Here is a 23,645-nt window from a genome sequence, read left to right on the forward strand (position 1 = left end):
TATAAGGGCCCTCAAGTGACCTCTGAACAGAAGTAAAAACAGGGAAAAAAGCCCCCAAAAACTTCTTGGCTGATCGTGGTGGGATAGTGGGTGGGTTGGGGAGTGGGGGGTGGGGTTGATGGCGTCAGTCGACCCTTTAATTGGATGCGAGTGACATTTGCAGAGCAGCGTGTTGTCACGCGAGTGCCAGCACGTAGGCCGCGGCACAGATGCACCGCCGACTCAGGAGACGACGTGTTCCTCCTCGGTACACAGTCACACTTGGGAACACAAAAAATGCATGCACGCGTACACAACTTTTATTTCATGGGAAACTTATGGATCCAAATCAACTCGTGCGCTCGCCTCCCGAATCGAGGCCATGTTTTGGACTGTGACGGCGCTGTGACAAAACTAAGCTCTCAATAAAAATGAGTGTCTGATGATCACAGAGAGGCATATATATATATATATATATATATATATATATATGGACAAAAGGAAGATTTTTCTAAACATTTTCTATTGCTTAGCATTGTTGCAAATTAGTTCTCCCTATAGTTATTGTATGTATGTATGTATGTATGTATGTATTTTTCAGTGACAATGAAAGAAGACTTTCAATTGTAACTCGTCTTATCTTTCTGGGAAAAAAAAACCTATCCAGCTTTTTCCGGCCTCGGAGCTCTCAAGGACGCTTTGACGTAGCAAATAGAGACATCGTCATAGTCCTTGTTGCAACCTCCCACCTCCCTCGCTTCCCATTCTTTGTTGTTTTCCGCTACTGATTATCAATACAATCTACCTCCTGTGCGTCTCCTCCTCAGAACAACTTTTGATGGTCATGACTGACCAATTGGCTTGCGATCAGTCCAAGGCGTATGCTGTCTCTTGTCCTAAGTCAGCTAGGATAGGCTTGATCTCACCCAAGGGCCCGATGAGGACAAGCGCTATCCAACATGGATTGACAGCTTTGCTAGCATTGAGCGAGGCAGACAACGCTGACCGAGAGCATTTTTCCTTATCTGCACACGGACAAGACACGAGGGTTCCTGACATTTTCTCAAGGCTTTGCTGATCCCGAAAATTGACACGTCAGGGTGGCTCGTTGTCATTTGTCGCAGTGCTGTTTTTCAGTAAGACACATCAAAGCTAGATTATCGGGAAGAGATTTCAACACTGAAAAGCTGGAGTGAACAAGTCTCAAATGTTGTGTGTATGCTCAGTGTTCATGTTGTTATCCTTAAGACACCTGCCTTTGGACTACAACTGAAAACTAGCATTAATGCTCAGTCCGGCACATGTACACTTTTTAGTCGTACGTCAGTTAATGTTACAAGGTCCTAATGAAATAAATGAGAAGAAGAACAGACAAAAAAAAAACCAACATATACATAAATAGTAAAAGAAAAAAAAATTAATTCAGATTTCAGGCACTGTACTGGCTAATGTGGCTAATCATAGCACATCAAATGAATGCCCCAAGAGGTGAAAAGAATTCCAATGTGTCCTCTTTCTTTCTTTTTTTAAATTGAGCCCAAGATGCTGTTTGTAGCTAATGGTGGGACATACGTTGATAAGGGCGATGAGAGATAGCCTCAAATCAGTAAGATATAAGAGTTGCTTTGCATAGAGCGAAAAGTACATCCTCCCCACAAGGCCCTTCTGTGACATGGACAATTGCTGAAGGGCTGTCCCCAACAATCACGTCTCCTGAAAGAAGGCCCAGGCCGAGGAAGTGAACAAACAAAAAGGGCAAGCGCCTAAAAATAATGATCAAGCCCCCCACTCCCCACTTCCTGACCACTGCAGTAGCCATGAGTGATCATCATCGAGACGTGGGGAAAAATTGTAATAAATATCCTGGTGGGCTGATTTGGAAGTAAATAGACATCATCTTTCTCTGCATCCCCGGGCTGCTCTTGGGGAACGTTGTTTTTGGAGCCCTAACAAACAGAGGGAAGGAAAGCTTGCTGGAGGAAAAAAAATAAGTCATCTATTCCCTGTGACAGAATCCATATACCCGCCGCTCACCCGCGGTAGACACACGCATCCCCTTCAATAACCTCCCGTCTGGTGTTTGCCAATGGACACTTATCATCGATGCACACAACATCTTTTCCTGCATCCCCATCGATCCCTTTATTGAAACAAGGCTCATTTGCAGTCTCCTCCTTGACATTTTTTTCTTGCCTTTCCTGCCTTTCTTTTCCAAATTCTTGACAGGTTGCAGAGATTTTGGCAGTTTGCTGTTCTCTCACTAATCCTTCGCCAGGCTTGCCTCCTTCACAAATATACAAGGATTTTTGGAGTGGCGGCGGGAGCGCAGTCAGGCGTCAAGCGGCTGCAGACACAACGCCGGCGTGTGATATGTACTTTTCAAACTGTTGGTTTAAAAAAGAAAGACATTCACAAAGTTCACATTTCTTGATTAGGAATGACGTAGGTAGGAAGGGTAGAGTAACTTTGAATAGGTCGGGTACAGATAGGTAGGCAACGCTAGCTAGCTAGCTAGCTAGAGATAATCTCTTTACGTTTAGAAATAGATTTTTATGAGTAGGTAGGTAAGTTATTGGAGTTTAGGTAGAAATACAGGCAAGTACATTTGTGTAGCTAGTATAGGTAGTTATCTACTGACTTTTGTAAATAGTTTGTAGGTAGGGAGGATATATATAAGTAAAGGTATGGCGGTAGGTTTGTGCTTGGTTCTTATAATATAAGATAGTGGGGGCAAACATATTTTTTCCATTATATTTTTTCATGTAGCTGCACAGAATGCAAAAAAAAAAAAATCTGTCCGCATTTCAATGCATTTTTCGCTCATTCACTGCCAGACGATGTGCAAAAATGTGTCAAACCCAGTGGCAGGGTTTATGTCATTTTCATTCAAATTGCAGGACCCACAAAATATTGAGTTTTATGCCTACATAAATATTCAATTCAGCATAAGAAACCTTAGATTATCTTCTTTCATTTGAAAAAAAGGGTTACTAAAAGTTATACGGGTCTGGAGTTATCTGAGCTTAAAATGAGGGTGGCGTACAAAATACAATACAATACAATACAATACATATTGATTTATATGGCCCTTTAACAATGGCTGAAGCTGTAACAAAGCGCTACCATGGAAAAAAAAGGCAAACGCTGTTTTCTTGTGGAAGGGAAAAATATTGCCTGAGATCTGACCAGCGCTTTTTCGGCACGCCTCGTAAGAAAAACCCAAACCCGAATAAATTTAGTTTTAATTCAAAGTCAAGTACGGAGTTAAGTTGATCTGTAGCTGATATTAAAAACGAACAAACAAATAAATAAATAGATTTGGATGTGTATGTGGGTGATTTTTATTAAGAAGCCAAGCTAGTGTAGTCGGGTGGGTAGGGCGGATGATAGGTTGGCAGGCAATTTTTGTAGGGTGGGTTAGGGGAGGTCAAGATTGAAATGTGCGGCTAACATCAACTTTCAACAAAGGTTGAGAGCAGAAGGGAGAGTCTGTGGTGCCTCAAAAGACTTGAATTTCACTGCTTAGACATCAGCAATAGGTCGTTCTCGCCAACCAGGATTATCTTAAGTTTCAAGGCAGCGTCGCATACCATCCGAGCGAGCCACAGAGCTCCAACCGCAGTGAGGCAAAGTAATACTCAGCATCACCCGGGTGTTGAGATTCTGCAGAGAGATGCAAAACGATGCGTGCTGGAATCCCGTGGCGACTTCACAGCGCCGTACGCTCATCTGCAAGCTGACACACATTGTGCTACATCCATTGCGATGCGTCCTACGGGTAAACGGCAGCTAAGCCTTTTCTTTTTAGGAGCACCGGCGCAATTAAAATCACAGATTTTTGAACTGAAACGACCCTGCTTTAACTTTGCCGCATCCTGAATATGTATCTCGTCGGAAAATATGGTGGAAAATAGCAGACGAGCATGGGTGTCGGGGGGCGAGATCAATTGTACAAACTTGTACACGAGCGGGTTCCTGTGGCCACGCTACCGATCAATAAGGTGGCGGCGCATGCTGTGCGCTTGCATGAGCACATGTGATTGAGACAGGAATGGGAGCCGCGGAACGCAACACCGACGGTAGCAAAGGGAGCGAGGGGAGGTTGAGAACAAAAGAAAATAGAAGGTATAAGAGAAGCAGGAGTAAACGATAAGAAAGCCTTTAGATCAGATATTCTTAAATGTCACAGAGCCCAGGTCTCTTGATAGCGCTGAGTAGAATAGAAAAAGAACTGCAGAAACCGCTCACGCTGAATTCACGACGACACACCGGGGGGTGTTATTCCTTAAATATGCCACAAAATAGACAGTTGGTTTGTGAAAGCCCCAGTTCCCACAAGTCTTGCAGGTGTAAACCGTACTTTCCCGTTTTCGTCTAATGTGTAACCTCGTTTAAGCACAAAGGGCTACAATCGCTTTGGTGTAAACGGTGACATAATATACAGTGAGGGAAAACGTGCATCAAAGACCCCTTTTCTACCGCTTACCCTCAAGAAGGAAGCAGACTGATCAGGCCGAGTGCCTCGTTGATTACGGCCTCTCACACTGGGTCTAAGGAGGAGATTTCGCCTTCACGCCTGCCTGCCGTAGTCTCGCTAAATCGGCTTTCTGCGGCCATGGCAGTCATTAGCCTAGCCCTTCTGCACCCCCCGTGCAGTAATCCCCAACTTTTTTAACTGAAATGGAGGCAGCAGTGGTTGCCTCTGTGACTGCTTCGGTCACTTGGGACCACGGGCAAAGCATGGGACGTAAAAAACAAAAAACAAAACCTCCAGAATGCATTTATGTTTGCACGGTTTAACCCATATGTTAATATTATATGAATTTTAACTCATTCACTGCCAGACAGGCATGTGTCCACTCAAAGGTCAGGGTTTTTGTCATTCATTGTCAGTTCAAAGAGTTAATTCCTAAATTATATGGGTCTGGAGTTATATGACCTTGAAACGAGGGCGGCGGACCAAAATACAATGCAATACATACATATTGGTTTATATTGCGCTTTTAACTTCCGGGTAGAGTGAACGCTGGGGCGAATGGCTGCCGCTGCTCACCAGAACAAAAAAAAAAATCCCGTGACTGTAAAGTTTCCTTGAGAGTTTTGAAAGGGGCTTAAACAATAAATGTTTATTATTATTATTATTATTATTATTATTATTATTATTATTATTATTACATGGAAAGAAGGGAAATACTGCCCCCGTGTAGAAAAGAAGAACGTTGCCAGAGACCATGGCCAGCGCTTTATTGGCACGCAAGCATGAGAAAAATAACCCGAACAATTTCGGGAATGGCGCTTGGTCATATTTTCAATTACCGAATAAATTTGTGAATGGTAGTGAATGAGTTAATTAATACCTGTATGAGCGAAATGCAAGATAAAGAAAAGCATCAGGATGCTGAGGGAGGCAAAACTCAACATGCACTTGTGCATTTATTTATTTATGTACATTTTTATTCATGTATTTATGTTTACGTATTTCTGTATGTATTTATTTATCTATCTATTCATGTATCTATTCATGTAGCTATTTATTTACCTATTTATGTACCTGTTTATTAATTAATTAATGTATTTTTTGTGTATTTATTTATTCATCTATTTATGTATTTATTCTTTAAAATTGCTGCTGTGGACTGCAAATTTCCCCATTGTGGGACGAATAAAGGTTTTCTGATTCTGATTTGTCTATTTATTCGTCTAGTTATGGCTTTATTTATTCATGTACTCATGCATTTATTTATTTATTTATTTATTTATTTATTTATTTATTTATTTATCTTTCCATTGGAAACGTCCATCAAGACAAACGGCGGAGTTCACAGATGTTGGTGGGTTTTCTTTCTTTAGTCTATCATAGCCAATTGTTTTCACTGGAGACGAGTCAGAGCAGAAAAGGGGGCCATATGTCCTCTCGCTTCATGCCGTCTAGTGCATCTGTCTTGCCACCAGGAACCCATATTTTTAGAAGGGAAAAATTAAAGCGGTCGCGTATGTGTGTTTGGAGGGAGACAATTGAATTCAATATTTTGGCTTATTGCTGCACAAGTGGATTATAGTGGATCATTAATTGCTGGTCTATCCTGATCGCGTTATTGCAAAGCTCGATTTGTCCCCATCAACTAGACTTAATGGGCTACTATCCCGATGGAAAATCTTAAACAAAAAAATAGTTGACCGGGAATAAAAAAGGATGCAGTAATCTTTTTGATCATCCTACCACCCAAAGTATAAATAAATGAATAAATAAATCACTTTTGCAATGGCGTTCCATTCGCGATTATGTCTTCAAGTATTCGCACTCGCGGTTGTCAAATTGCACGCAGTAAACAAAACCGGGCCACAAACGTGTCGAAGCAACTGCCCCTTAGTGAGAGTGTTTCGCGCGTGGTTTTGATTTGTCTGTAGAATAATTTGATATACGACGGTGCCACTTTCATAACGACTCGCGCCGCTTTTGGGATAGTCGGGTTGATGGATGGCTGTGATATGCGGCCTGGTCGTATATTTCTCCGCGGACCGTCTCGGCGGAAAGCAGTCGACTAGACAACACAAGGACGCGGAAGAAGGCGATGGGTGGAGAGGGGGGGGGGGGTTGGCAAAGAAGACTCAGGTTCTGCGCTCACTTTGGGGGTCCTTGCAAAGTTCAGCATTATACATAATATCTTGTCATGGTCTTCCGTCTCAAAAGAATAATTGCGTCGACTTTGGAAGGTCACTTGAGTGACCAACGAGACATTGTCACACTGGCATGGAAGCTCATTCCATGGCAAAAATAATAAATAAATAACTAAAAATAGTGTGGGGCATTCGGAAAGTCACTTTAATGGATAGTTTCAATGTACCGTATGTGTTTGTCTTACGGGAATTTAAGATATCATGATCAGGAACAGGATAAGATGTGTTGGCTATCCACGGATACAGGCTCAAAATCATAATATGAAAGCTCTAACTTGACGTGAAACCCAATATAAAACCTATGTTGAAAGTTGACGCCCTAATTCTCTTTGTATTATTTTTCGTTTGAACTTAATTTCACCTTGAAGGATCAATAAACAGTTTAAAAACCTTTTTGCTCACAATCTTTTTGCTCTACAAGTGCTGCTTTCATGGGAACCCCACTTGGTTTCCTTGACTTTTGCCAAACTAACATGGTACATGCTTGAAAGTTTAATCGTCAAAACTATCGCACTTGTAACTTGCTCGTACTTATGCACATTGCAAGAATCAAGAAAAGAGCGCGGAAAATCCTACTGGACCCTCCGCACCCTGCCCACCACCTTCTTCACCTACTCCCATTTAAACAGCTTCTTTCCCATAGATTTTAACATTCCAAAAAGGAACACAAATATAACTTCAGAGTGCCTCTTTGCAATTTTGCACAACCCTGTGGAACAGCATCCCATTATAATTGCTATAGTTCTAGCTCTGTCCTCGTTTGAACCACTGTCTGCTTGATACTTTGCACATTGTCTCACAGTTGTTCCTGAGAGGTACCACTTACATTAAGGAATTCCATTGGAATTAGCCTTTATTTGTGTCCTCCATACTTATTCGTCATGTTTTATGATGATACTAGTGCAGCGTGTTCTACTGGAGACAAATTCCTTGTGTGTTCTACACACTTGGCCAATAAAGATGATTCTGATATGCACAAATAGAAGGAGCCTAAGTCCCTCACCCCTGTGGCTTTCAACTGCACAAACACAACACGAACATTGACCACTCCTAATCGATCCGAGGGGCCCTGCGATTAATCAATCAGTTAAATAGCCACATCATAGGAATCGATTAATCGCTCCACCTTGGCGCCCAATCCCCTCCGCGCTCCTGGGAGAAAATCAGAGCTCGACGGGGATGTGTTTCCGATGCGCACGAGAGGCTCTCAGCTCACCGCGGCCTGAATATTCATGCCGAGGAGCCCGCTACGACCGAGGTGTTCAGTTATTCATTATGCTTCTGCAAAAAGAAACACACCCACTGTGATGGAATATTAATAGTTGCCATTAATAAAATATCCTTCTTAGCCCCACTGGATTAAGTTGACTTTCTTGCCCATTACGCTAATAAAGGCATGCGACAGTTGAATCAGAAATGGAAAAAAACGGGAAACTGGTATTTGTAGATTTAAAAACGCCAAAATAAACTGAAAAATGAATATATAAAATAAAATAAATAATGAGAAAAACTATGCTTCATTTGATGGGACCATTGAAAAGTAGTGGAATAGGTGGAACAGCATAGGACAACTCTTTTAAGTGTGTACTCAGGGAGGCTGAATGTTTAATTTAGAGCAGTCTGAAAGTATGCGGACATTTTGCCTATTGTTAGCCAAGAGGAGTACACGGGACACCATCTGCCAGAAAGAATGGAAATGCGTTTCAAGGCTGTAAAAAATTTAGCCGCCTTCCTTGCATTGAGACGGTTGATGTGAAAGGCAAACTCAGTCCAGTACATGACACCCCCCCCCCCCCCCCCCCCCCCCCGCCCCCCTTACCGCCCGGCCGTGTTGGCCACAGTATGATCGCCTTCAATTTTGCTCCCAGGAAGTTATTACAATGCCATCATCTTCGTGATCAAGCGAGAGCAGGAGATGATGAGGGAGGGGAAAAAGCATTCCCCTCTACATCTTTACATTTTCCTGAACTTAAACATATCTGTAGCCTCTCTGCATTAATATACAACAGCCAGCTTACAAGGCCTGTTTTCTATGCTACACCTTAGCTTGGCTGTCAAATCTATTTTACGCTACCCATTGAAAGAAACCTACTGTGTTAACCAAAACTGGCCAAATGAATGACGACCATATAATATAAATGACTATTTTGAATAACAATTACAAAAAAAAAAAACGCTTTGCGTACCCATTTATTTGGTATGTGAGGCGAAGAAGAAGGACAAGCTAGCCTTAGCTATGCTATGCAAAAAAAGTCACCATATCACCAATGTGGAGAGAAGGCAGATTTCAAAATAAAATGTTTCCAAATACACAACAAGCCGACATCAGTGCCTTGGTATGATTTTATCAGTGTCTTGGTATGATTTTATTTTGAAGTTGTTTATGGCAGGGGGTTGGTAGCTAAACAGTGATAGAGAATAGACGGAATAGAAATTTTCATATTTAAAAGTTTCTTGCTTAGACGACCCACAATGGATGCACAGAAAATCTGGGGTCAATCTGAGGTGAACAGACACAGCCTGTCAAACTGTCATCTTCATGTAGGAGATCTGGCCTTGGACAAAATTTAGGATTTAGGACAACCAATTAAAATGTCTATGTTCTGTTGTTGTATAGTTGTTGGTGCTTAGGACGTACAAGGGCGTGGTATTCAAATCAAGAAGACTATGTTTTACTAATGTATCACTTAAATTTACATATACTGTCAATAAAGAGCTTGGCAGAGGTCTGCAGAGGTTGGGCGTTGGTCATGAATATCTGCATCCCCTGCAGTAAAAGATAATCTTCCCGTGTTCGAGCCTTTGTTCACAGTGTCCGACTGAATAACTCTGACAAACAGCTGACTTGACTGCGTGTTGAATAGTTCCACTTTTGGTTGAAATTGCCAAGATAACCCCCCCCCCCCAAATCATGCTCAGTGACTAATTAAGAATGTATTAGAAAAATAAATAAATAACAAACAATTACGTTAAAGTGTGGAAAGCAGCGCCTTTTCCCAAATTTAGCCGCTAAGCGAGTGCCCCACATACACTAGCCGTCGGAGTGCTTTTCAAAGGCAGTTTAAGATGCAAAAACAAAAATGACAAAACAAAAAAGAATGAAAATGACTGACAGCCTGACACAGTAACAGCTGCCGCCACTGATTCCTTTTTACCAAAGCAAATATCAAATATGCCGTTTCAGCTAGAAAAATCACTTCTGTGGATCTGATGTCACTTTTTTTTCAGAGCTGCAGGACCTAGTCAAATTCCACCAGACGTCCCGTGAAATGGGCTTGCTTGGTATTTGTATTTGCATTTACAGTAAAGTCTCGTTATATCGATATTGTCGAGAGTCAGAAAAAATATCGATGTAACCGGACTATCGATATATTCGATCCTGCGGCATGTAAATTTTCTCCTTGCATTCATAGAAATAGTATCGTAATAAGCAGTACTATCGATATAACCGATATAACAAGACTTTACTGTATTTGTATTCATTTATTTATATGTATTTATTTATTTATACATATGTATTTATTTATTTGTATTTATGTATTTATTTATTTATTATGTAATTATTATGATTCTTTATGTATTTATTTATGTATGTATTGTTTGTTTGTTTTTAATATTGGATAACAATTTCAGGTGAAATACTGTGTCGGCAACATCTGAGGTCAACGGTCATATTGGTACATCTGTTTTCTTTGACATGGTTATATCTGACAGTTTTCAAATTAAATAAATACAAACAAACCGACTGGGACATGCGACAGTGGCGACAGCGGTCGCCCGAGGCGGCGCAAAGGACGCCAGTCGAAAGTAAGAGGGAGATGAAAAAGACAGAGAAGAAGGTCAAGTACCTGCCACTTCTGTCAAACACATCTTAGGGCAGCCGAGTTGCGTCCTGCGGGGTGGCGCACTGCTTTCGAGGCCTTTTCATCTCAACGGAGGTGACGGCTGATGAGGGCTCTTCTTTTTTCCCCCATTCTCATAAAAGCATGCCTCTGCTACGGCCAACATCGTGGTGACTTTGGGACACATATTTGGTCTCTGAAAGGGCAAAATAGATATTTAATGTGGGCTTGGTTGCCAACACTATTATCTCACGGAACCGGCATTTTATGTTTACTAACTCATTCGCTGCCATTCAAGAATTTATTCGGGAATAGAAAATATAATGTAGAGCGCCATTGCTGAATTAGTTCAGGTTTTGTTTTTTCTTGTATGGGTGCCAATAAAGCGCTGGCCAGACCTATGGCAATGTTTTTCCCTTCCACAAGGGGGAAGTAAGCATTTCCCTATTTTTCCATGTTAACACTTTGTTCCAGCTTCAGCTGTTGCTCAAGGGCTATATAAATCAATATGTATGTTATGCATTGTATTTTGGACAGCGGCCTTCATTTCAAGCTCATATAACTCCAGACCCATATAATTTAGGAATTATCTTTTTTAATGATATAAGAAGAGAGTCTAAGGTTTCTTATGCTGCATTGAATGCTTATGTAGTCCTAAAACTCAATATTCTGTGGGTCCTGCAATTTGAGTGAAAATGACAAAAACCCTGGCACTGAAGTGGACATATTTTTGCACATCGTCTGGCAGTGAATGAGTTAAAGCTTTACTCAAAACTCTGGACCCAACTCTGTACTTTACAAGGATCGCTCCATGTTTTGACTATACTTAAGTCACAAAAAGTCTTATCCAACACACCGCAGGATTTATTGGCCAGGAATATATTTTAGTGACAACGGTTCATCACAGATTTGCCGACTTCTATCAGAAGGGGATAAAAACGCTCAAATTTTGTCACGATTATCGGTATGTGCATAGCCTGATTTCTTCTGCTTCTCAAACTCTGATGCAAGTCTTTCATTTTGCCTGTGCACAAGCTCGACTATCAGCTGGCTCACAGGACCCACCTGGGGGTAGCATGACCGCGCTCGACCAAAAAAAAAAAAAAAAAAAAAAAAAAGCATCCTTGGCTCAGAAACAGACAGAAAGGAGACTCCCTGACAGAGGAAGATGGGAACACAATGAACCTCGGCTCAAATGTAACTGAGTGACAGACTTTCACTCCACCGCGCCAAGCCAACTGGCGCTAAATAGGACCCGTCGTCTTCTGCCTGGAGCCCACGGGAGCATGAAGCAAAACCCGGCGGAAATTTGCTCAGGCCGAGGGCTGAACTTCCGGTGGGTTTGCTTTGGGGCCACGTGTCATCGGATTTGGAGTTTCACAGGCCGGTGTACTTAGAGGTAGTTCCAGATTTTGATTAGGGAGCCCCGCCCTTTTCGCCTCCAATGATGGTGTCAGAGGACATATGGTTGGAACCCCTTCAATCCAGCATGCAGACTGAAAATGTTAGCAACAGAGGCTGGGAATGAGAAGAAAAGCCAGGGATATCTCCAAAGGACCGTGACAACTTCACAGGCGATATAAAGTGCAAGCAATGGCAGCTTGTATTATTTTTAGCCGACGGTCAAAATAAATTGCAGGCAACAACTAGCCGGCATTATATCACGCCGCCCTGATGCCATCTACCTGTGACACTACCAAAGAGTAAAAAGAGCTTCAAGATAGAAACAACCCCTTGGGGGAAAATGCTACACGGGTATAAACACTCCATGCTTCAAATTCATCGCTGGAAAATCCTTATTGGATCAAAGGTCAGGCATCTTAAAGGACAACCGACACTTCCGGACAAGTTGTGTGCATAATTTGTAAAATGACTTCAAATGACTTCTACTGAGCGCATTTTACAAAGGCGGCAAAGAAAGCAACACACAATGCATTTTGGGTACTTTGTTTGGTCTGAAAACATCGTGTTGATCCGTGTTGATGGCAAAATTACAAGAAAAACACATAAATAATGTGATGGTGAATCGTTGTGTGTTGCACCAAGACTTGCCATACAGAAGTTGACACAAATTCCCAGTAGACAAATCAGCCTATTTCCAACGAAACTTGGGTGCCATTTTGTGCATTTTATGGGCGCTACATTGGAATCCTGACGGCTCGAATTGATACGGAAGAACTTCAATCAATTGCAAACATTTATGCTTTCCTCTTCAAAACTATTTGAATCATATTCATAAGTGGATGAGTAGCAAGAAAGCATCTCCTCCGAATCGGAACTCTTTGAAGCCATTGTCTTGACGCTGGAGCAAAGCAAGACGTTCTGGCGTGACGTCACTAACTGGGGCCTGACTTTCTAAAAATCCCAAATTCCCAGCTGATTTTGTTGCAGTTTTAGCACACTTATTATTTATTTTTAAAAATATCAGCCTGCGTGTTTTGGGTATTTTAGATGCAATAAAATGTTTTTCTGATGTCAGTTAGGAAACAAGAAAATGCTGTTGGTTGTCTTTTAAACAAAAAAAGTCCAATTGCCTCCATTTGACGATGTGAATGACCATAATCCGAAAAACACGAAGGCTTGAGCAGAAACACCAACCACGACCTCAAAACTCTGAGACAGACGATATTTTCCATGAGGCTAGCAAGCTGACCAATTTGCCAAATTGCTTCTTGGGAAATTCCCAAGTCCCAATCAAAACCAGGTATGACAGATGAGAAAAACTGGATGCTAGCTTGCACCCAGCGAGCTAGATTCCTAGCTAGCTGACACACACCCATATCATACATTTTTAGCACCATTGTCCTTGAGAATATTTGCATAAAATCTCACCGATAACCCTTGAAAAAAACTTTCCTCAACTTTTCAGACTCTGGAATACCTTTAAATGATTTCACAATACGTAACACAAAGACCCAATGTGCAATATCGCTGCCATCTTTGTCAATGTTGACAACGCATAGGCCTGCGTGGATGCCATCTGTCTTCTATAAAAGCGACCGCGTCTCTGACGTACATTTTACTTCACGTTGTGATCTTTTGCTTCATCCTCAATGCTTAAACAAGACGTCTGCTATCATTTCCCGCCCCCGCCTTCTCAGTCTTTCTTACTGCGATGCCTCTTCAACCACGACGGTTCAATACTCACAAAGCAGCGTTACAATTCACTCCACTCTAAATGGCCTTTATTAGAAGGGTCTCCATCATCATGTTTCAATTCACCCCGCGTGCAGTCAAACATAGCCAATGTGTCAATACGCACAATGCATATCTAATCTTCGAGGGGTGAGGGAACAGTGTGGTAGTCAGAAGTGGGTTTGGGGTGGGGTGGGGTGATCAATATACAGGCTCATAAATGCGCAGACAATATCCCCTCTTCCGCCATGCATCATCAGCATCATAGCCTGCTGTTTAAAATAGATCACAGTGTGTACCTGTCACAAGTGATGGATCGGGGTGGAATGGATCCATATTTGCACCGAGCGTTCGGTAATGAGCTGGGAGTGCGAGAAGAAATAGATAAACAGTAAGCCTGACAGCTAAGGCCATTTGCGAAACGCCCCCTAGGTGGATCTCACGGAGGAACAGTCGACGGTCTACGGGGAGAACAAAGCCATATTACTCTTAAAGGACAACCGACATCTCCAGACAAGTTGTGTCCAGAATTTGTAAAATGGCTTCAAATGACTTCTGAGCGTATTTTACAAAGATTCCACCGCATATAGCTATATTTTACGTTTTAAGAGTCGTGCTGAATATTCCGGAAGTCTTGTTTTTGAGTTGGTGACGAGCCCGTACGTGACGTCACTGAAGGAACGTCCCCGACCGAAAAAAGGACACATTGTAGCAGTCCTTCCATCACGTCAACGCTTGTTTGGTCTGAAAACCTTGTGGGCTGATTCATTCCTCACAGGAGCTCGGTGGCCATTTTCTGCCTCTTTTTGGGTGCTACATTTCCCCCCAATGATGCCTCAAAATGGCACGGAATAAATTATTTAATCGATTGCAAACATATATTATTTCCTCTGCAGAACTATTTGAATCATATTCATAATTGGATGTGTAACAAGAAGGCATATACTCCGAATCTGAAGCCATTGTTTTGATTCTCCAGCAATGCAAGACATCTTGGCGTGACATCACGAACTGGGGGCGGGACTTTCTGAAAATGCCCAATTCGCAGCTCAATTTTTTGCAGATTTTGAACACTTTAAGTCATTTTTATTGGTGTTTTGCATTTGAATAAAAATATCATACTGCATGTTTTGGGTATATTAGACGCTATAAAACGTTTGTCTGATGTCAGTTAGGAAACAAAAAAGTGATGTTGGTTGTTCTTTAAGTGGAATTGTTTATGTTTGGACTTGTAGAACTCCCTGAAAAAAAGAATCAGATTCATGAAAAAGATTAACTATTTCGGCGAAAGCGATCAGATGTGTAGCCACAAAGTGATATGAATGATTTTAGAAGCTGACAGGGCTTAAATTAATTACAAAAAAAAGTTAAACACAAGGGAAATAACTGAAAAGGTTAAAATGCCTAGACACAGTATGTGGAACTCTCGCCACTTGGAAATAAAGCAGATTTACGTGGGACAGGAGATGTGAGACAATCTTTTTGTCAGTGGATGTTACAACTTCATGTTTGCTTTCAACATTAGCTTGTAGCAAATCTTCTCATTTCACTATGAGGTCCATGATCCACTGGTGAAACTGACACTTTGATCCTCTCTCCTTCACCGAGAACTACTTCATGTAACAAAGAGGGTGCAGAATGTGCTGAAGATTGAATGACTCTTTGTGTTGTCATTTTGTTTTTTCTTACTTCAGGATGGCACTGTGAGAATGGCTGCCTTTACAGCAGCTCCTGTATTTTGTTTTTCTACTTCTTCATTTCCTTTCCAGTTGCTTCAATAACTTTGCTGCTGTGAAATACAAATTTCTCCACTGCGACACTAAATAAGGCTAATCTAATCCAATCCATTTTTTGAAAATAATGATTCAATCCAAAGGTTGCAAGAGCCCTGAAATAACTTTCATTTTATTACCGCGTCATTATAGTACCGGCGAAATATTAGTCTCAGAAATAAGAATAACTGTAATTTTAGAAAATACTGTTTTAATATTTAAGTTTTGGACGCTTTAACCACAACTGCAACTATAATTGTGCTGTTCTGAAAACATAAAAGGCAAATATTACCATATTTTCCAGTTTGTAAGGTGCACCCAAATGCCTTGATTTTCTTCAAAAGATAACCCTGCGCCTTATACAGTCCACGGCGCGCCTTATATGTGAAGTAATATTGAGCCACAACAGGTCTTTATTTCCTGTATATGAGAGTTGTCCATGTTAAGCGCTTTGTTCCAGCTTCAGCTGTTGTTAAAGCGCTATATAAATCAATATGTACTTATTGTATTGTAAAAGAGGCGCTCAACAGTGAGACCAGAGTCACAAGACCATCTTGAGCCTACGTAATGAACAAAATGGTGGTTAGCGTTTGCTTTCTCGGGTTTGCAAAGTTAGCATGTAAACACATTCATCCACAATAGCTGGTAGCAGTTTATAGACTGAATATCATCCAGGGTAAAAATTTGTTGTAAATTGTGTAAATATGGCAATTAATTACAAAACACGAGTGTTTTTTCTGGGAACCGACATCCATTTTTTTCAACCATTGTCATGATTCAATCCCCCCAACCCCCAGCCCCCTTCACTGCCCAATCATTTATAAGTGCAAATACATTGAAATGTTTCTCTCTAATTGCATCCCTCAGGTTCCATCTGTACCAACCGTAAGCTTCTTTTTGATCCTTTGTGGCATTTTGTACCCCTGAGCCACATTTGTGAACGTATTTCTAAATCGAGTGACATACAAGCTTGCAACTTAAAAAAATATATATATATAAAGAGAGAGCAGCCTCATTCCGGTGCCGCAAAATACTTCACTTGTCACCGCTGTGTTCCTTTAATAAACGCTGCAAAGGAGGAGAAAAAAAAAAACGAAAAATCTGGCTTTGAGTGGCAGAGTGTGACTGTTTAAAACCATTGGGATTCGGGTGTAATCCTGCGGAAGGCGCGAGCGTAACCCGATTTTCAAGTTGTCGTTGTCATTCCTTGTCAGCGAGGAGGAAACAAAGAAGGAAGGGGGGGGGATGCCGAGTCCTGGGAGGGAGATGCTGAGTCCTGGGAAACCATGCGAGCCATTGCACCAGAAGAACCGAGACAAGGGCTTTCCAGGTTCTCTCTGCTATGAAACACTGGCACTGGATGAAAACAGACATGTTGTGTCCAACCATGTACTTTTTAAAATGGAGCAAAAAAATGTGTGTTGCATCTTTTGAGGAGGTGTGACCGTTTCATCTGTCTATCGGGATACGGTAATAAAAAAAATTCAAATGGGAAATAAGCAGTAAGTGCAAGTTGCAGGACCATTCATTAGTTTCACGTTTAAATGGGATGTGGAAAAAGTGAACAGTTACGGCAGATTATGTAGACCATTGAATAATTTCCTACCTAAATGGAATGCGGTAGAAAGGTGGAATCCCCTGCCGCACCAGGATGCAGTCGACACTGAAACCACGAGCGGCAAATGCATAGTGGACCATAACTCTTGTTATGCCTCAACGGGGCGCGGAAGATGCTCAAAGAGCAAATAAACATAACAGTGCAAAGTTGCAGGGCCACTGATGACTTTCCCAAATAAACGGCATGCAGTAGACGTTGAAACAGGAGGTAAACAATCAAGGCCTCTCTAAACAAAATTGGGATTTTGGAGTGCATCATTTCAAAGTTATTCTTTCTTTTGGAAAGAATATAAATAACCCCACTTTTTTAAAATCTTGCGTCTACTCGCCAGTCCATTGGAGACTTCTAGTCTGCTCACCGGATATGACTTGCCATGGAAAAAAAAAACGAAAATGGGGCAAATAACATTTGGCGGTTGGGAGTCCGAAGCGGTCTGGGGGGACACGGCGAGCATCTAGGGCCCGTTCTGTCAAACCATCAAGATCGTTTTTGACTGAAAAGGCGCGACACAGAATAATTACAGGGAAGAAGGAAATTAATCTGCCAAAATTGAGATTTAGAAGTTGCGTATTTTGCCATAAAATATGACCAAGACAGTAACTCGCTAATACACAATCAGAAAAAAAAAATCATCACGTCCTCCAATGCGACAATCAACTGTCTATAATGGAGGTGTTAATTACTTTGGGATCGACGTTTAGAATGATTCATGTTGGTCGGCGTTTGTGAGATTGAGTCTGGCTGGCACCCAAAAGCTGATGTATTAATGCAACAAATCAAAGTGCAATCGTTACAATCGCAAGTGGCGACAACTCTCTGATGAGTGATTGATGAAACAAAGATGATACGAGGGAACCAGAAATGATGCAAAGCAACGGACCACCTAGTGTGAACAATTTGACGGTGAGGCTCAAAATAATGGTCATCACGAGGCCGTTCAAGTCAGTTTTAGGACTACATAAACATTCAATTCAGCGTAAGAAACCTTAGACCAGGGGTGTCAAAGTCATTTTTTGCCACGGGCCACATTGTAGTCATGGTTTCCTCTCAAGGGCCGTTATGAATTTGGGGAAGTCATTAGAATGTTTAATCCCCTCCACATATTACATATAGTTTGCGCATAATGAAATTAAATTTTATGATATAACTACTTTGATAATACAAATCTAAAGTCAAGAATAATGATTGTTGTTATGTTAACTCAGCATTAAAAACCTTACTCTCTTCCGTCATCAGTAAAAAAAAAAAGAGTTAATTCCTAAGTGATATGGGTCTACAGTTATCTGAGCTTGAAGTGGGGGCAGCTGTACAAAATACAATGTAATACATACATATTGGTTTTATATATAGCGCTTTAACAACACATGAAGCTGGAAAAAAGCGCTAACATGGACAAAAGGCAAATACTGCCCCTTTCGTGGAAGGGGAAAATACTGACCAGCGCTTTATCGGTCACTCCTCCCCTCCCCACAAGAAAAACCCAAACCAGAACCAATTCGGGAATGGCGCTGCACGTCAAGGGTTTCAATTCCCGAATAAATTAGGGAATGGCAGTGAATGAGTTAAGAGGTGTCAATTAAAGCTCATACTCACACCCAGAATGAATTCACATTAGCTATTTGGAATGACATTAGCCACTAAATATGCTAACCAACGTGGATATAAATGTACTTTTGATGTTGAACCTTATCATTTAAAAAGAATTTACTTTCATCTGTATGAGCAGGAGTAAATACATATATTTTTTCCCCTTTGGCTCCATTTTAAATCCATATATTCTGCCTTATTTTAGCTAACGCTTAAGATAGTTCACCTCTCCCAAAAATGTAAAAGCGCTTTCATTTGTTGCTAGCACAGTATTAGCCTATGAATGCCTCATCTATTGTCCAAATATTCCTGTTTTGAATCATTGCATCTTAAAATTCAAAAGCTGTCTTTCATTTGTTGCTAGCACAGCATTAGCCCGTGAATGCCTCATCTGTTGGCCAAATACTCCCATTTTAAATCACAGTATCTTAAAAGTTAAAAGCTATCTTTCATTTGTTGCTAGCACAGTGGTAGTCTGCAAATACTGTACCTCATCTGTTGGCCAAATATCCCCATTTTAAATCATAGTATCTGAAAATTAAAAAGCTCTTTCATTCGTTGCTAGCACAGCGTTAGCCCGCGAATGCCTCATCTGTTTGTCAAATATTCCCGTTTTCAATCATACTATCTTATGAGCATTAAAATTTAGCGGCTCCATCGCTTTTGAAGGTCACCAGTAGCCCACTCGCAAGTAAGAAGGCGCGCCATATGAAATATGTAAATAGACGGCAATGAATAAGTCACTAGCGAAAAAAAGGGTTGAAGCTATGTGACACACCAGCAGGGACGTGGAGCTGACAGTTACACTTCACATTTACAGACGCTTTTGAAACGGAACTGTCAGCAAAGGCCCCTCGCTGAGCTTCTGCAATACAATCCACCTGTTGTGGAATCAAACTTTATTTCACCTTGTACGAAATCCAAACAAGCTGAGCGAATTTGCGGGATTTTTATGTTGCTTTGTTCAAAGTGTAGTCATTATTGGAAGCGTCACTAGGTTGGATGTATTTCAGGCCTGTCATCCCTCAACCAGACAACGTGAAGGTCTTGATCTCTATGATTACATCATGTCTTCTTTCCTCCCCGGCCAGCATTCCGTCGCCTGTCTATTTGAATCCCGAGACGCAGCTGCCACTTAAATCCCCTCGGCTTGGAAGCGACAAGGCGTCGAGCCGACACTGAAAAATGGTGCATGTGATTTGACGGTGGCTTTGACAAAGAGCTTCCAAAATATTTGCGATTTTTCACACTGCAAATTAACTATTACAAACAAACGGTGGCGTCAAAATATATCTGCGACAAAATCAAAATCGGATGATCCATCATTGATGTTTTAGCGATTTATAGACCAGTCCCACAGTTTTAGTCTTTTCTGCGGTACTGACTGGAGTCATAAACTTTCAGCGGGAAGCCGAAAAAAAATTGGAGGGAAAAAAAGTCTGTCAGTCTGAGAGCGGAAAAAAAGACTTGGAAGAGCGAGCATGACCAGAAGATGAAAGTTGTTTTGTGTCCGGTGGGCTCGAACGTGGCGCTCGGCAAAATGGCGGCCAGGCGGCAAAATGGCCGCCAGCCGACAACCACAGTAAGGCGGCCAAATCTCAACTGAGCCGGGCAACGCGCTCCCCGCCCGCAGGGACGACGCCAATCCTATACCTTTCCACGACGCTCTCGTGTGTTCACGTTATCTCTTCGTTACACGCGTGTGAGGATATGAAGAGTGTGCGTGTGAAAATTACGATGTCAAGCCTGCAGGCTTCCCGTGACATCATCGATAACAACATCGCTCTTCGGTGATAGAACCTTGGCATGGTGTTATTATTACATGACAATGATAAAGGGGCCGTACATCAATCAGTGCTCTGTTTGCTATGTTTTTGCTTTTCTTTTACATCCGACAGATCTCGACGCGTCGGCATTCGGCTGAAATGCAAACGTCAACATGGTAGCGGTCTAAAATGTTCCGTGATCAAGGACGGCGAATGATCAAAATGCCCAGGCGGAGAATGGCTTTTATATTTTGGAGATGAAAAAGCTAAAACGCACCTGGGTCCAAAAGTTTTCATGGAAAGTGGCTCAGCTAGCAAACAAGACCAACCTTGTTTTATTTATTTATCTTCAAAATAAGATTTTTTTTTGTTATGGGGGTATTTTTATGCTGAAACTACCACTCTTTGAACTCTTTCAACAGTAGCCAAAATGGAACTGTATAGTGCCACTTAGCAGTTTTTTTGACAACGATACTAGTGCAGCGTGTTCTACCGGAAACAAATTCCTTGTGTGTTCTACATACTTGGCAATAAAGATGATTCTGATTCTGATTCTGATTTATAATATTGTACTTCGTAAAAACAAATAGAATGCACATCATTTCTGCATCACAATGCTAGCTATCTATTAGCTATCTAGGTCAGCTAGAGAGCTAGAGATTAGCAATATAGCTAGCTATTTGAGTCAGGAAACATATTAGCTATCTGGTTAGCCAGCTATCTATTAACTATCTAGCATTCTATCTTTTTGAGTTATTCCAGGTTGAGTGAACGCTGGTGTATACGGCTGCCACTGCTCACCCACATAACAACTTATCCTGTGACTGGAAAGTGATCTTGAGAGTTTTGAAAGGCGCTTATAAATCAAACGTATTATTTTTAGTATTATTATCAATTTCACTCATTATTACCATGCATTTTTTTGTGCCCACAGTGGCCATCGGGGGCAGTATAAACAATGTCAGTAAAATATTTTTTTTTTTAGAGGATCAAGAAAACATGCTTCTCAGTCATGTTACATGGTGTATGTTGTGCCACTGGTTGAGCCGTTTAAAAGGTTTTAACACTGAAACGGTGTCTTTTGGGGGCTTACGAAATCGGGAATACAGATTTACATGGGACAGGAGATGTGAGACAGTCTCTTTTCTTCAATGGAGGCTACAGCTTTGTGTTTTCTTTCGACATTTGGCTTGTTGTAGATGTGCACATTTCACCATGAGGTCCGTGATCTACTGGTGAAAAGGACGCTTTGATCCTCTCCTCTGCTTCAGAAAACAAAGAGGGTGCAGAAAGTGCTTAAGATTGAATGACTGCCTGTGTCTTTTGTGTTGTGTCATGTTATTTGTTATTTAGTTTTGGTGTTGTTTTGACTTCAAGATGGCGCTGCGAGCGTGACGGCCTTTACAGCAAGTCCTATATTTTGTGTTTCTACTTCTTCCTTTCCTTTCCTGTTATTTTCATCACTTTTCTGCTGTGAAATGTACATTTCTTCACTGAGAGGCTAATCGAATCCAATCCAATTGATCCGTCAATGGCTGTGTTAGCATTAAGCTAGTAGCGGGCATTCGGGCACACCATTTTCTTTGTTTTAGGTTTAATTTGAATAAACAAACATTATTAATTGAAAAATAATGTGAAATGCATCTTTTTAAATGGTTCTGAAATAATTATTTTTCTGTGGCCAGTGTTTTAGAGCTTCACAAAGTAAAGTCATTTGGATTTGCATTTGGATTTGCCTTTATTAGTCTCGCAGTGGAGAAATTTACATTGGTTGGAAATGGTTGGAATGGTAGCCGCATGCACACAGACGATTAAAAAAAAGTAGCCAAATCAACAGGGTGTCTTTTAGATGGATTGTTTCATCACCGCTGCTCCTTAAAGAGCCATGCGGCGGCTTCTTGAAAGCGTTTCCACATCAAGAAGACAGAAACAATAAAACAATTTCAATGGCGGAGACCAGACGTGGGAGAAGAAAAAAAAGGTTGGGGAGTAAAGAACAAGTGTTACCTGTCCGATTTGACTTTGTACAAGACTTTTCCCTCGCTACCGCAATGGCGTTAAAACACGGACATTGACTGAAATATGACTCATTTTCTTTTTGGGGGTTTAAGAAAAAAACATCTGGGTGTTCTTAACATAACGCCGACCATCTGTGTCGGCACGGAAGTCCATAACTAGAGATTTGACTTCCAGCAGCCGAGGCGACGGGAAGGGCTAACATTTAGCTTGGAAAAATATTGGCAGAGAGCAAAGAAAAAGCCAAAGAAAAGATGAGCCACAAAGGAGGCGAGAGGAAGATGAGCAGTGTGGCCATCATGTGATAAGACTTAAAGGACAACCGACACCATTTTTTGCTTAAGTCTCTCTCCTGCTACTTTTAGTACTGTTAAACAATGTAGACAAATGACAACAATAAAACAGTTCCTTAAAGGACAACCAACATCACTTTTTTGTTTCCTGACATCAGAAAAACGTTTTATAGCATCTAAAATACCCGAAACATGCAGGCTGATATTTTTAGTCATCTGCAAAACACTAATAAAGACAAGTTAAAGTGTGCCAAAACTACTTCAAAATGACCCCGGAAATTGCCAGTTTTAGAGGGTCCCGCCCCCTTGTTCGTGACGTCACGCCAGGATGTCTTCGCCTTGCTCTAGAATCAAAACAATGGCTTCAGATTCGGAGAAGATGCTTTCTTGTTACTCATCCAGTTATGAATATGATTCAAATAGTTCTGAAGAGGAAAGCATAAATGTTTGCAATCGATTAAAGAAGTCCTCCCGTATCAATTCGAGCCGTCAAGACTCCAATGTAACGTCCCAGAAAATGCAGAAGATGGCGCCCAAGCTCCGTTGGAAATGGGCTGATTTGTTTGCTGGGAATTTGTGTCATCTAGAATCAAACAGTACTCTTGGTGCAACACACAACAATTCACCATCGTGTTATTTATGTGTTTTCCTTCTAATTTCGCCATCAACACGATGTTTTCAGACCAAACAAAGTACCCAAAATGCATTGTGTGTTGCTTTCTCGGTCAGGGGCGTTCCAGACGTGACGTTACGTCAAGCATTGTCATCAACTTGAAAACAAGACTTCCTGAATATTCAGCGCGAGTCTTAAAACGTAAAATATAGCTATATGCGGTGGAATCTTTTTAAAATACGCTTAATAGAAGTCATTTGAAGTGATTTTACAAATTATCGACAAGTTGTCCGGAGGCATAGGTTGTCCTTTAAAATAGTTTCATTTTTGGCTTGATTCATGAATG

At 41.3% G+C, this 23,645-nt stretch overlaps 1 long non-coding RNA gene across 1 annotated transcript in view; it reads right to left on the reverse strand.

The window, feature by feature from the left end:
- The window catches only part of LOC148885524 (uncharacterized), a 148,936-nt gene that overhangs the window by 101,139 nt on the left and 24,152 nt on the right, over positions 1–23,645 (reverse strand). The window contains exon 2 of the long non-coding RNA XR_016118087.1: positions 10,506–10,695. This is a non-coding gene — a long non-coding RNA (uncharacterized LOC148885524). The remainder of the gene's footprint in view (positions 1–10,505; positions 10,696–23,645) is intronic.

This window comes from Hippocampus bargibanti, linkage group LG17 (genome assembly GCF_051943395.1).
Source record: "Hippocampus bargibanti isolate YZ-2025 linkage group LG17, ASM5194339v1, whole genome shotgun sequence".
Lineage (NCBI taxonomy): Eukaryota > Metazoa > Chordata > Actinopteri > Syngnathiformes > Syngnathidae > Hippocampus > Hippocampus bargibanti.